Genomic DNA, 12395 nt, shown 5'->3' on the forward strand with positions numbered 1-12395 from the left:
TTATCCTCAAATACAGGCCAATCCAAATCATTATATAAAATAATTAGGCTAATGATGCCTCCATCCTATAATCACTTTGACTAACTGCACTTAATTTTAATTTTTTGAGACTCTCTTAAGTAACAGTTATTCTATATGATATATAATTCAGCATCTGCTTTAATGTTACTTTTTCTTTGACTTTTGCTCCCCATGCAAGGCAAACCTTAGCAGCTAATTGTGTTGAGTGAATTGAGTCATGCACAATTTATCACAGAAACAGCAAGGCTACTCCCAGAGAGGTGAAATGACACTGGTGACAAAAACCATCTCAAATGATCCAAAGGAGGGATTTCTTTTTCAAAAGTTACATGAAGATGTGATTAATTGGAATAGCAGATAAATAACATTCTTTTTTTTTAAATTTTAACATTTTATTCTGGGAATCAGTTAAAAATCTTATCTATCCAACCAACTTAGAAATGATAAAGCAAACATCAGATGTTACATGTTTGAGAATCCTGTCTTCATCCCTGGTGGTAGTAGTTTAGTTGCTAAGTCAAGTCTGACTTTTGTGACCCCTTGGGCGTAGCCTGCCAGGTTACTCTGGCCGTGGGATTTTCCAGGCGAGAATATTGGAGTGGGTTGTCATTTCCTACTCCAAAAGAACATTCTTAAAGGAAACTAGATAAACCTGATTTCAGTTCCATAAAAATAGTCATCTCTATTTTCATTATCCTATATCTCTGTCACATAAGCACAGGGAGGGACAGGTCCTATAAGGGACTATGAGAGGAAGGAGGATCTTGAGAATGGCTGGATTCAGGGATAAATCTGTAGTCTGTGGAGGACAATAGCAACTGCTGGTAAAGAAGCAGAGACAGGATGAAGGAGAAGCACGTGGAAAGCTATAAAGTGCTGGTTATGTTCCAGTCCTTGGGACGAATGAAGGATTCATACATAAAATATACATATATGGATATAGTGGCTCATGGTAAAGAACCCACCTGCCAATGCAGGAAACGCAAGAGATGTGGATTTGATAGCTGGGTTGGGAAGGTTCCCTGGAGTAGGAAATAGCACCCCACTCCAGTATTCTTGCCTAGAAATTCCCATGGGCAGAGGAGCCTTGTGGGCTATAGTCTGTGAGGTCACAAAGAGCTGGACACAACTGAGCACACTGTGTGTGATAGGTATATATATTAATATATTACATATATTTTTATTTTATCGTTTTAAATTTCAAATTATATTGGCAGCATCACAATTGCCACAAACTGGAGTTCAGTCTTATATATAATATTTCGACTGCTTTTAAAAAATTATTATTTTTTAGCCAGAATTATGTAGTAGAAGAATCTCAGGAACAAAGAATCTACAGCTGGATAAAAACATCCTAGTATCCCTGTAACTCTCAAATGGAAGATATTTTTCCAGACACTTAGACATTATATTTGCTTCATCAAGAAGGTCTACTTATGTAGATTCTTATGTCTTCCTCTCGGTTATTACTTCTACTAGCCTGTGTCAATGACAAAATGTTACACATTAGAAATGATGGCATTTTTCCCATCAATCACATACAAGAGGTTTCCATCTGTTATACAAGTGTCAAGAACAATAGTTCTTAACAAGTCTATCCAAATTCATCTAGCACAGTCTGTTTGATGTCCACCTGAAGACAATCACACATGGGCATCAGCAGATGGATGACACCGAAATCAGATTGATTATATTCTTTGCAGCCAAAGATGGAGAAGCTCTATACAGTCAGCAAAAACAAGACCGGGAGCTGACTATGGCTCAGATCATGAACTCCTTATTGCCAAATTCAGACTGAAATTGAAGAAAGTGGAGAAAACCACTAGACCATTCAGGTATGACCTAAATCAAATATCTTATGCTTATACAGTGGAAGTGAGAAATAGATTTAAGGGCCTAGATCTGATAGAGTGCCTGATGAAATATGGATGGAGGTTCGTGACATTGTACAAGAGACAGGGATCAAGACCACCCCCAAGAAAAAAGAAATGCAAAAAAGCAAAATGGCTGTCTGAGGAATCCTTACAAATAGCTGTAAAAAGAAGGAAAGTGAAAAGTAAAGGAGAAAAGGAAAGATATACCCATTTGAATGCTGAGTTCCAAAGAATAGCAAGGAGCGATAAGAAAGCCTTCCTCAGCGATCAATGCAAAAAAATAGAGGAAAACAACAGAATGGGAAAGACTAGAAATCTCTTGAAGAAAATTAGAGATACCAAGGGAACATTTCATGCAAAGATGGGCTCAATAAAAGACAGAAATGGCAGGGACCTAACAGAAGCAGAAGATATTAAGAAGAGGTGGCAAGAATACATGGAAGAACTGTACAGAAAGGATCTTTATGACCCAGATAATCATGATGGTGTGATCACTCACCTAGAGCCAGATATCCTGGAATGTGAGGTCAATTGTCACTATGAACAAAGCTAGTGGAGGTGATGGAATTCCAGTTGAACTATTTCAGATCCTAAAAGATGATGCTGTGAGAGTGTCACACTCAATATGCCAGCAAATATGGAAAACTCAGCAGCGGCCACAGGACTGGAAAAGGGCAGTTTTCATTCCAGTCCCCAAAACAGGCAATGCCAAATAATGCTCAAACTACTGCACAATTGCACTCATCTCACACGCTAGTAAAGTAATGCTCAAAGTTCTCCAAGCCAGGCTTCAGCAATACGTGAACCGTGAACTTCCAGATGTTCAAGCTGATTTTAGAAAAGGCAGAGGAACCAGACATCAAATTGCCAACATCCACTGGATCATGGAAAAAGGAAGAGAGTTCCAGAAAAACATCTATTTCTGCTTTATTGACTGTGGCAAAGCCTTTGACTGTATGGTTCACAAGAAACTGTGGAAAAATCTGAAACAGATGGGCATACCAGACCACCTGACCTGCATACAGGTTGAACTGAACTGAAGATAATACTCTTTAGAAGTGGAACTTGAGACAGGTAAGCTTTTTGTGTGTCTTCTGAAGGCAAGGGAAGAATGGAAAGTTAATAAACCCCAAACTGAAGCACTGCTCTGGGACACAATACTGGATTATGAAATGGACTCTTCAACTATCTAACCCATGTGAGCCCCAGCAGTTTGGGAGAGCAAGATACCCTGAAATCATGGAAACTTGAGCTATATTGTCTGGTCATTTTTCATCCCATACAGTATGCTATTAGCCTCCATTTGGTAGGCCCACTGTTGAGAGATGAAAGCAAAAACATCTAAGCATGTTAAACACCAACAGTAAGCAACCACAAAAAAAGGGTTTAATAAAATTGCCTCAAGGGAACCCTAAAATACACTATCAGAATTCCTGGGGATTCCTAGCTCAAGAGCAAATGATCCAGGCATGTTCAGAGGAGCACAAAAATCACAGGAGTCATCTCTTCTAGATAGCAAGGTCAGCAATGTTGCCTCACCATGTTACAGAACACCAAGAACTGCCCAATCTCTCCTCTTGCTAGACAAGACTTGAGGACAAAACCTAGATTGTGGTGTCCAAGAGCCAGGGACCAGTATGTGAATGATTAGGATTAATTCTCAACACATAGAAGTAGAGCAAGAGAGAAATAGGTTACCATCATCAACAGAGTTAGCTTTAGTGAGATCATCTGTGTCACTTAGAATACCAGAAGAAAATGAAATTGAATTTAGCTGGCATCCGAATCTTTAATAAACAGAATATACATGAAAATCATGAACAGTATGAAAAGGCAAAAAGATATGACACTGAAAGGTGAACTCCCCAGGTCAGTAGGTGCCCAATATGCTACTGAAGAAGAGTGGAGGGATAACTCCAGAAAGAATGAAGAGATGGAGCCAAAGCAAAAACAACACCCAGTTATGGATGTGACTGGTGATGGAGTTAAAGTCTAATGCTGTAAAGAACAATATTGCACAGGAACCTGGAATGTTAGGTCCATGAATCAGGGTACATTGGAAGTGATCAAATAGGAGATGGCAAGAGTGAACACTGACATTTTAGGAATCAGTGAACTAAAATGGACAGGAATGTGAGAATTTAATTCAGATGACCATATCTACTACTGTGGGCAAGAATCCCTTAGAAGAAATGGAGTAGCCCTCATAGTCAACAAAAGAGTCTGAAATGCAGTACTTGGGTGCAATCTCAAAAACAACGGAATGATCTCTGTTCGATTCTTAGGCAAACCATTCAATACCACAGTAATCCAACTCAATGGCCAAACCAGTAATGCTGAAGAGGCTGAAGCTGAACAGTTCTATGAAGACCTACAAGACCTTCTAGAACTAACACCCAAAAAAGATGTCCTTTTCATCATAGGTACAAGAATGCAAAAGTAAGAAGTCAAGAGATACCTGGAGTAACAGGCAAATTTGGCCTTGGAGTACAAAATGAAGCAGCTCAAAGGCTAACAGAGCTTTGCCAAGAGAACACACTGATCATAGCAAAAACCTTCTTCCAACAACACAAGAGAAGACCCTACACATGGACGTCACCATATGGTCAATACCAAAACCAGATTGATTATATTCTTTGCAGCAAAAGATGGAGAAGCTCTATACAGTGAGAAAAAACAAGACTGGGGGCTGATTGTGGTTCAGATCATAAATCCTTGTTGCCAAAAGTGAAGTCGCTCAGTTGTGTCCGACTCTTTGCAAACCCGTGGACTGTAGCCCACCAGGCTCCTCCGTCCATGGGATTCTCTAGGCAAGAATACTGGAGTGGGTTGCCATTTCCTTCTCCAGGGGAATCTTCCCAACCCAGGGATCGAACCCAGGTCTCCCACATTGCAGGCAGATGCTTTAACCTCTGAGCCACCAGGGAAGGTGGCTTGCCAAACTCAGACTTAAATTGAAGAAATTAGGGAAAACCACTAGACCATTCAGATATGGCATAAATCAAGTCCCCTATGATTATATACTGGAAGTGACAAATAGATTCAAGGGATTAGATCCGATAGACAGAGTGCCTGAAGAACTATGGATGGAGGTTCTTGGGATTGTACAGGAGGCAGTGATCAAGACTATCCCCAAGAAAAAGAAATGCAAAAAGGCAAAAGGTTTTCTGAGGAGGCCTTACAAACACCTGAGAAAAGAAGAGAAGCTGAAGGCAAAGGAGAAAAGGAAAGATATATACCCATCTGAATGCAGAGTTCCAAAGAATAGCAATGAGCAATTAGAAAGCCTTTCTAGGTGATCAATGAAAAGAAACAGAGGAAAACAATAGAATGGGAAGACTAGAAGTCTCTTCAAGAAAATTACAGATACCAAGGGAACATTTCATGCAAAGATGGGCTCAATAAAGGACATAAATGGTATGGACCTAACAGAAGCAGAAGATATTAAGAAGAGGTGGCAAGAATACACAGAACTATACAAAAAAGATCTTCATGACCTAGATAACCATGATGGTGTGATCATTCACCTAGAGCCAGACATCCTAGAATGTGAAGTCAAGTGGGCCTTAGAAGCATCACCACGGACAAAACTAGTGGAGGTGATGGGATTCCAGTTGAGCTATTTTAAATCCTAAAAGATGATGCTGTGAGAGTGCTGCATTCAATATGCCAGCAAATTTTGAAAACTCAGCAGTGGCCACAGGACCAGAAAAGTTCAGTTTTCATTCCAATCCCAAAGAATGGCAATGCCAAAGAATGCTCAAATTGCTGCACAATTGCACATCTCACACACTAGCAAAGTAGTGCTCAAAATTCTCTGAGCAAGGCTTCAATAGTGACCTGAGAACTTCCAGATGTTCAAGCTGGATTGGAAAAAGGCATAGGAACCAGAGAACAAATTGCCAACATCTGCTGGATCATCGAAAAAGCAAGAGTGTTCCAGAAAAACATCTACTTCTGCTTATTGACTATGCCAAAGTCTTTGACTGTGTGGATCACAATAAACTGTGGAAACTTCTTAAGGAGATGGGAGACCAGAACACCTGACCTGCTTCCTGAGAAATCTGTATGCAGGTCCAGAAGCAGCAGTTAGAACCATATGCAGAACAGACTGATTCCAAATTGGGAAAGCAGTATGTTAAGGATGTATATTGCCACCCTGCTTATTTAACTTATGTGCAGAGTACATAATGTGAACTGCTAGGCTGGATGAAGCACAATCTGGAATCAAGATTGCCAAGAGAAATATCAGTAACCTTAGATACCAGATGGCACCACCCTTACAGCAAAAAGCAAAGAAGAACTAAAGAGCCTCTTAATGAAAGTGAGAGAGGAGAGTTAAAAAATTAGCTTAAAATTCAACATTCAAAAAACTAGATCATGGTATCTGGTCCCATCACTTCATAGCATATAGATGGGGAAACAATGGAAACAGTGAGGACTTTATTTTCTTGGGCTCCAAAATTACTGCAAACAGTGACTGAAACCATGAAATTAAAAGACACTTGCTCCTTGGAAGAAAAGCTATGGCCAACCTAGACAGAATATACATGAAAATCATGAACAGTATGAAAAGGAAAGACATTACTTTGCCAACAAAAATCCATCTAGTCAAAGCTATGGTTTTTCCAGGAGTCAAGTATGGATGTGAGAGTTGGACTATAAAGAAAACTGAGCAGTGAAGAATTGAAGCTTTTGAACAGTCACGTTGGAGAAGACTTTTGAGAGTCCTTTGGACTGCAAGGAATTCAAACCAGTCCATCCTAAAGGAAATCAGTCCTGAATATTCATTGGAAGGACTGATGATGAAGCTGAATCTCCCAATACTTTGGCCACCTGATGTGAAGAACTGACTCACTGGAAAAGACCCTGATGCCTGGAAAGAATGAAGCCTGGAGAAAGGGACGCAGAGTATGAGATGGTTGGATGGCATCACCGACTCGATGGACATGAGTTTGGACAAGCTCTGGGAGCTGGTGATGCACAGGGAAGCCTGGTGTGCTGCAGTCCATGGGGTCAGATACAACTGAACAACTGAACAACTGAACTGAGGCACCCAGAGACTACCAACAGCTATAAATCATCATCAATCCAGATTGAAGGAGCAAAGGTAAGAGACAGCATTACAGAAGCTCAGTGAAACTTGTCCCTTATTGAGAGGACAGGAGTTGTGTTGATGACATGATATAGTACTTGTAGAAATCAAGCCCAAAGCAAGCACCCAACCCTGGCTTATCTTTCCTCTTGCCTGTCTACATCATCAGGTGCCTCCTCTTGGCAGAACCGAGCAAGTCAACAATAAGAGGGCTGAAGTGATGCACACTTGGAAATTTAGCTTTCTGGGGTCCAGAACAGAGTGATAAAGGCTAGAGAATCAAACTGAGGTATGTGATGTGAAAGGTCAAATGGAGAGTAGCCAGCACATCATCTAAAATATCATATCATCAAAGAATGTGTGAAGAATAAGAATAGAATTTAAAGTCAAGAACTGATTAAATAAAGGAAAATTGTAGCCTGGAGAGAATCCTCATGGAACCACACACATCAGTGAAGAGGGAGCTATTGGGGAAGGTGGGTATTTGACCACTGACCAGACCAGATAATTTTAACCATCACTGACATGGGCATAGGTCTGCATCCCAGTCTCACTGACTTCCCAAATGTTCTTTTCAAAATTCTCAAAGGGGACCTTTACATAAGCTATTCCCTCTGCCAACACATGCACCAACTCTGTCACTCTTCTTTCAAACACGATTAAATATTTTGGGGAACCCTTGACCTCACTGACAAGACAATCTTCACCCCAACACATGCTCTTACAAAACTCTCTACTTTCCCTTCATTGCTGTTTTCTCATAAGCAGTTTTATGTTTATTTGCATGACTATTTGTTTTCCTCTCATACAATAGAGAGCAGGTATCATGCCTATCTTTGTAACCATTGCATCCACAGTGCTTTAAATGGTAAGAACCCAATAGATATTTTTTGAGCAAAAGGAAAAAAAAAAAAAAGAATCTTAGAACCAGTGTATGTTCTTATTCAGCATGGGAAGTACTTGCTATGAGTTAGTGGGAGCATAAGATTATATGATGATAGCAAAAATCCCCTTAAAGAAAGAGAAAATAATCTGCTTCTGTGGTTTCCAATTACACCCTCTCAGCTATTGCACTAAAAATAGAATCATGCTTGGTAATTATGGAAGAGATACCTTGGAAGCAGGAGGTATTTACACTAAATGCCAACTCAGCAAGCAATAGCACAGGAAAATTATTCTACCCTCTTTTGCTGACTTGTGCCCTGGAATCTGACATGCTGACTGCACACCTTCCTGCCCCTCCAGCCCAGAAATCCAAAGGACTGCAGGGGGTCAGCTGCAAGCCCACAATTTACTGCAGAATGGAGGGGGGGAAAAAAAGAAATCAAATCAAGCAACAAAATAGGGAAAGCTTTCACGGAATCAAGTGCACCTAACAATGTAGGTCATCAGCTGCTCAGACTCTCGTGAAATAATTGCTTCAGGTAGAGGGTCCTCTAAAAATGAACCAATGGGATGAATAAAGTAGCATATCTGAGGCTGGTGTGGAGATGCAAAGGGCTTCCCTGGTGGCTCAGAGGTAAAGAAGCCCCCTGCCAAATGCAGGAGACGCAGATTTGATCACTGGGTTGGGAATATCCCCTGGAAAAGGAAATGGCAACCCACTCCAGTATTCTTGCCTGGGAAATCCCATGGACAGAGGGCTCTGGTGGGCCACAGCCCATGGGTTCACAAAGAGCCGGACGCGACTTTGTGACTAAACAACAACATGGAGATGAAAAACTGGTGTGGATGATGTACACTGAATCTGCATTGCTGCTCCAGTCATCTAGAAAGTTCACTCAGATATGTGGCCTCCAAGTGGAGATGTGCCCCACAGATGCACTGTCACCCCTCCCAGGACAGGCGACCCCACCCCTCAGCTTTAGCTCTTCTGCAGCTGCAGCTGGTTCTTGGCCTGTTTGCTTTCCTTTTGGCAAGAGCAAGTCTGTTCATTAGTCCTGGTGCACTGAGCTCCTGCTTATGGAGACTAATTAGCTTCCTGCCTCTGGTGAGAAAAGGCCATGAGGACCAGGTTCATGCCTCTCATCTTCCCATTCCTTTCTTGAAAAATACATATCTAATTTCTTTTCTTTTCTCCCCCTTTATTTTATTTTAGCAGAGCTGCGGAGATTGATATGCTGACAATTCAGCAATTTTAGTGTCCTGGAAAATGTAATGAAGAGGAGAGGAGATAATACTATTCACTAAGAAGATATGTTTTTTCCAGTGGTCATGTATTGATGTGAGAGCTGGACTGTGAAGAAAGCTGAGCACCGAAGAATTGATGCTTTTGAACTGTGGTGTTGGAGAAGACTTGAGAGTCCCTTGGACTGCAAGGAGATCCAACCAGTCCATCCTAAAGGAGATCAGCCCTGGGTGTTCATTGGAGGGACTGATGCTGAAGCTGAAACTCCAATACTTTGGCGCCTCATGAGAAGAGTTGACTCATTGGAAAAGACCCTGATGCTGGGAAGGATTGGGGGAAGGAGGAGAAGGGGACGACAGAGGATGAGGTGGCTGGATGGCATCACCGACTTGATGGACATGAGTTTGAGTGAACTCCAGGAGTTGGTGATGGACAGGGAGGCCTGCCGTGCTGTGATTCATGGGGTCGCAAAGAGTTGAACACGACTGAGTGACTGAACTGAACTGAACTGAAGGTGACTTCAGCTTCTGTCACATTGAGGGTCTGCAAGGCAGGGTTCCTGTCACTGCTTAAATGACCACTAGCCCCAAAGCACAGGTGGTGCTCTTGAGTTCTCCCTTGCCTCTCTGTTTGACTTTGCTTCCCCCCTCCTCTTCCTACAGTAGATGATGAGTTTATCCTGCCTCCCTGCCTGCCCCACATCCTTCTAGCTCTGATGAAGCCCATTAACTCCTTTGACTCCCAAGCCACTCAATGAGTTAATGATTGAGTTGCAGGGGACCCTGGTTGCCTCAAACCTCCTCTCCACTGACAGTGGGGCATGTGGGGGGCATGCCTTGACACCCAGTTCATCCTGAGGTTCCAGAATGGACAGTTCATCTTCTTGCTTTAGAACTTCCAAAGATTTTAAAGAGGCTGCGTCAGCATCTCCTAAAGTCCCTTTTGTTTCACTGACAGCTTTAAAAGATCGTCTTCCCTGGCTGCAAAATTACAGATGTCATCTTTAATGATCGATGTTATTTGTCATCCCAGAGGATGATCTCTGGTGAGAATCACAAAGATGCCTTTATGAGACAGGGCTAGGAGCCCAGAGTAAATCAGCGGCTGGTTTTATGGTGACCCAAGTGACAGAGCTGAAGTAATCACGTGGAAAGTGACACCAGACTCTAAATAACACTCCCTTCCATGTCGCCTCTGACTTGAGGCTCATTTGTTCACTTTGCCTTAAGCCAAATATGCCTTCAGTGTATTGTGTGGGAGAGGAACACGCAGGGAATCATTATCTGATGGACAACGGCCTTTAACTCCTGCTCTGTCAGCAACCAGCTGAGGACTCATCCACACCACTTACTTTTTTGAGCCTCAGTTTCCACAGCTGTGAAGTGATCTCTATTTTAGTGCAAAGGTTCTGTGATGCTGTGGTATGTCCTTCATGAGAAGCATCTTATGGACCACTAACTGCATCCTTCATTACCATAAGGAAAGCTCTGAACACCACACACTAAAGAGCTTCAGTGTCAGAAACTATACAATAATACCCTCTGGAAAATATAACCCTGTGATTGGTTTAAACAACTATTCCTGGCCTAGTCAAGGAAGCCTAACAAACACTAATTATGACCATTAAGTTTATTTGGTTTCCCAGACTTTTCTTGACGTTCAGAAATCAAAGGCTGATACTCTACCTGTGAATCTTTTTGGGGGAAACCCATAAATAAAAGGTTTTGAGGCCCAACTACACATAGCAACCAAAAGAAGAGTTTTTTGACTTTCCTTTTATATGATGAGAATATACAATATGAGGAAGTGGGCCAGACTGGTCACAACGCTGTGCAGGCCTGCCCGTGACATTTGTAGGGCCTTGGACAAAAGTAAAAATGAAGATCTACTGCCTATTGATATCAGTGTTTGTGCTCTTCAGGACCCTGTAAAGCCTGGGGCTCATAACTGGGGCCTCTCCGCACAGACCTAAATATTTCCCTGTGTCTGTATGACCTGCATGGTTCTTGGTGGGTCAAAAGGAGCTAGAGCCTCATTCCTAAGGAGTTGCTTCACTCATACCTAGTGTGGTAGGCTGAATCTTCCAATAAATAAAGGGATGTCAGGACAAGACTAAGTGTGCAGGATATGTATTAGGGGAAATTCCTAGGAGAGAAAATAGAGAATGATAAAAAGAGGCCAGGAAAACTTTCAAACAGCAGTCCAGGTCTGACGACAAGGAAGGATCAAAGAAAGGCAGGCAGGTTGGTGGGAAGAGTTTTACACTCCAGGGCAGTTCTAAGAAAGTCTGTGTGGCCATTAGTCATGCTGAAGATGGTCTCCCATCAGAGGGGAACAGCCTCTCGAAGGAGTGCCCCTGCCTGAGCATCACTCAGTCATTGGCAGGAGCAGGATAGAAAGCGTGGCACCAGGTCAAGGCTGTGGTGGGTTTCAGAGAGCAGCACCTAGAGATAAAGCTCAGCTTTGCCTCCTGCAGTCACACACCTGCAGGGTTCACCAGGGCCTGCTTCATTCTCCCAAACCTTATTTCCGGTACTAACTACATACACACATATGTGCTCAGTCGCCCAGTCGTGTTCAACTCTTTGCGACCCCCTAGACTGCAGCCCGCCAGGCTCTTCTGTCCACGGAATTCCCCAGGCAAGAATCCCAGAGAGAGTTGTCATTTCCTCCTCCATGGAATCTTCCTGACCCAGGGATCCAACCCACATCTCCTGCATTGGCAGATGGATTCTTCTGGGAAGCTGCATACTAACTGCAGATGAAGCTGTTTATCATTATTGCCAAGCAAGCTACTGGTGTGTGTGGCACTATCTGAGCCTCCAAATGTCAGCAGTGCCACCATGTGGCAAACTGCCTACATTTTCAGAAGATGACCTAGCCCTATTTAGGTTACAGAGCTGCTTATTAAAAGAATAGAAATCTAAGGAGGGGATGTCATTGGCCACATCGGCCAGTGTTTTCCTGCCTCACTCACGTCTCTGCGCTACAGTGACTGGGGAGGTATCTCCTTTGGAGAAGACACCGGCTCCAAATCACAGTCTGCCCCTCTTCTCACTGTGATGTGTGCCTTTGTGAAAGTGAAAGCCTTGACATGGGTACCGGATGAAGTTTCTACTAGTGCCAAATCAACTTATCACAAATTCAGTGGCTCAAAATACTCCACTTAATATCTCAGTTTCTGTGTCCCCGCATAGCATCTCACAAGGCCAAAATCAAAGTATCAGATAAATTGCACTCTTAACCGGAGGCCATGGGGAAGAATCCACTTACTTCC

The sequence above is a fragment of the Oryx dammah genome, unplaced genomic scaffold (genome assembly GCF_014754425.2).
Source record: "Oryx dammah isolate SB20612 unplaced genomic scaffold, SCBI_Odam_1.1 HiC_scaffold_25, whole genome shotgun sequence".
NCBI lineage: Eukaryota > Metazoa > Chordata > Mammalia > Artiodactyla > Bovidae > Oryx > Oryx dammah.